Source organism: Fusarium falciforme, chromosome 6 (assembly GCF_026873545.1).
Source record: "Fusarium falciforme chromosome 6, complete sequence".
In the NCBI taxonomy this organism is placed as follows: Eukaryota; Fungi; Ascomycota; class Sordariomycetes; order Hypocreales; family Nectriaceae; genus Fusarium; species Fusarium falciforme.
The window spans coordinates 69,007-72,157 of NC_070549.1; the positions used below are offsets into that span (position 1 = coordinate 69,007).

Sequence of the window (3,151 nt, forward strand, 5' to 3'; positions counted from 1 at the left end):
AGGTCAGGCAGCTAGCTGAGGAGGGAATTGAGGTCTGTGAGCGTCGCCGACGCACTTGAAAGAGGCCAACGAGAAAGAACACGACTTCTACTATCGAATTTAGCCTTACGGCACCCTGGAAGCTATTCCTGAAGTCGCGGCTTTCTTAGCAGCCCGCCGTAAGCCGGCAACTTGCGATGCATATCACGATGATACGCCTGAGGATGTGATCTCAGTATCATCAGGTGGGCTGGCGCCTCTGTTCCCCGGAAACGATGACAATTGAGGCCATCACAAGCACACAGATAAAGTACGTTATGTGATCGAATGGAAAGAAGAGAGATTGAGGGATTTTTGATCCGCTCACTGGTGATGTAGTTACATTAAGATTCCGGCCGGCCACGGGAGCACCTGGACTTAAACTATCACCCCGCCGGCTTCTCATCAGACGTATCAACACCCATTTCGCGTGGCCATCTCCCTAGACTACTAGGCGGGGCAATGGGCCGAGACAGACTTTAAGCGATGCAGCAAGCGCTCCGACGAGGTGAGTGCGTTGATCCTCGAGGTAGGCCTATATCATTGATTAGAGTGAATCGTCATGCGTAGACCATATCCAATGACTAACTTTGACAATCCCCAACGGCCGAGGCGTCTGGCCAGCACGGTCCTCGTCGGCTGATCACATTTTTGTCCCCACCGGCATGCCCGAGGACGACTCCGTTTGGTGCAGTGCTGACCTCGGGCATTGACTTGTTGCGAGCGTAGGGCTCTGTGGGTGGTCGGAAAGAGTTGTAGCACTCAAGGTCGGTGAGTGTGCACTCTCCGGAGCCCCCGCGTGCTGGGTAGTAGAACCGTGTTCGGTGCCAACGGGAGTCAGGGAGCTGCTAGAATCCACAGGATTCACAGTTCCATCATCGTCCTCTAAGTCCTCAGCCGGGGTAGTTTGGACCTTGACCAGCCGGAGGAAGTCGGCAATGGCACCTGCGAGGCGTGATGCCGCAGCATCAAGCAGGGAGAGCGGATATATCCCGGCGCCAGAGGCATAGTTCATGGACGTCGTGATCAGGCTGTTGGTGGCCGATGAGACCTCGCCCCTCAGCTTCGCCCGCTGCCGGGCAGAGTCTTGGCCGTCGCTCCGTTGCACCTTCGCGTCGTGGGTAATACGACGCACACTGACTACGACCAATTTCGCAGCGTCAATCACAGACTCGGAGTCATTGGCGCGTGCCTTACGCAAAAGCTCGTCAATGGCTGTCTGGAACTCGGTGACGTGGATATCTTTAACGAGGCCGTGGCCGTCGACGAAGCTCTTGCCGCGGTCGAGTTTCATCGCATCGCGCTCCGGCCCTAGTTCAATGGAGGATGCGCATGTCCTTCGTCCAGAACGCCGCCGATTTCTTCCTCCCTATTCTTCATGGCATCGTCTATTCTACGAAGCCTGTCGCTGACTTGCCGCAACTGGCCTTTATACTCTTCAACGAGCTTATTGTTGGTCTATGGTCTGTTTGTCATCTAGCGCTCATGGTAAAGGCATCTGGGGCACCTACTTTCGTGGTCACGCCGCTGCCAGCGCTTCGTGTGCCCTCACGGCTGCTCGCAGTTTGCTCAAGGGAAAACGCTTCGCTTTCGCTTCCGCTCTCATCATCCTCTTCTACCATAGAAAGTCTCCTCGGAACGTTGGTGTTATCTCGGTCGGGCTGCTTTGGCGTCGGACTATAATCGCCGTTGGTACCAGGGCTCCTGGGGAAATTGGAGGCACTTGGTGATGCGGAGGGTCCGTGGACGTCTGTCCGTCTAGGATCTATCATAGATGGCGCTTGGGGACATTCCCTCATGCGACCTTGACGCCTTGGGGCAAATCCGTTGAACGGAGTGCTCGATCGAGGGCTGAGTAGGTCACCTTGGGTCGACGTGCGATTTCCCGTATGCTGGAGGTACGGTCTCGCAAAATGAGGGAATCTTCGTTTGATTTCGCAACAAACGTCCGCCACAAGGTCTCGGAATCGGGATTGGTCGACAGCTGACAGCCTCTGCTGAGCCTGGTTTCGCCTACCACTGAAGGCACTGTTGGGGAGTAGAAAGGCGGGAGGGCCATTGGGTCCTGCGGGAGTCTGCCTTCGCATCAACTCGTCGCACAATCGGTGCTAAGTTCATAGATTTGGGCGGGAGTAAGATGTAGCAGCTTATTGTGGAGCTTGTTGAGCTGCTGTTTGTCCTTGGGGTCGCCGGTATCAAGGACGACGCGGAAGGCAAGATAATGCTCATTGAAGGTAATCACATTGAAATCGGCGCGGGCATGTATGTCGGCAGTGATGCTTGAATAGGTGGTTGGGGCCGGAGATGAAGGCCCGCTGTTATTCCTTGGAGTAACGGGAGAGCCGAGGATGCTCATATAGCTGTTTGAGATCGCGGAATTTGGTGAAGAGGCGAGGTTAGAGCCGCCTCTGGGATAGCGGCTATTGTCGACTTGTTGGCCCTTCGAAACTGAGAATTCGGTACCGCATAAAAGAACTGCGGGTACCGGCGTGTTGCGCCTCTCGCTGATGCTGATGCTGATAAAGGGAAGACAAGGGACGACAGGGAGGTGTTGCTTAGCATGTATCTGACTATAGAAGGAGAACAAACAATCCCGGTCGCCTGTTTTATAGTCGAGTGGTGTCATGCGGGACCAAACGAGATGCAGTTGTATTATTCTTCGAATCGGCATCTAAGCTTGCCCCTGAAGTCTGCGGCCTTTCTGGAAGATGCGGGCTGGCGGAAACCCGACACTGCCAAGAGTTCCGGTAACCAAGTGGGGCAAGATAAAAAACGATGGTTGAAGAGAAGGATGATGACGCCGAAGTTGATCTTGAGTGACAGGCACCGTACCGAAGAGAGACGGCCTCTTGGCGTAGGGAGCAGGGCCTTAGCAGCCATGTTGTTATTGGCTTTGGTCAGCTTTGCGCTTTTTGGAGAGGGGATCACAATGCTGCGATAGACAGTCCACTAGGAACCATCCCGTACGGGGACGTCGTCGAGCACGGAGGAGATCGAACAGCATCAAGCACATGACCCGCGACTTCGTCTCGCCTTTTTGGTTCCACATCCCTTTACACCTCTCATTCATCCACCTTCAGCTCACCTCGGCCTACCTCCCAGCTTCAGTTGCACCCCTCTGGCCCGTACCCAA

At 54.9% G+C, this 3,151-nt stretch overlaps 1 pseudogene across 1 annotated transcript, besides 1 other annotated feature; it reads right to left on the reverse strand.

Moving 5' to 3' along the window:
- Positions 1-496: 496 nt before the first annotated feature.
- On the reverse strand, positions 497-1,312 carry NCS54_00757200 (annotated as a pseudogene). The gene is made up of 2 exons: positions 887-1,312; positions 497-553 (listed from the first exon to the last, which is right to left on the reverse strand).
- Positions 497-1,312: a sequence feature.
- Positions 1,313-3,151: the final 1,839 nt, after the last annotated feature.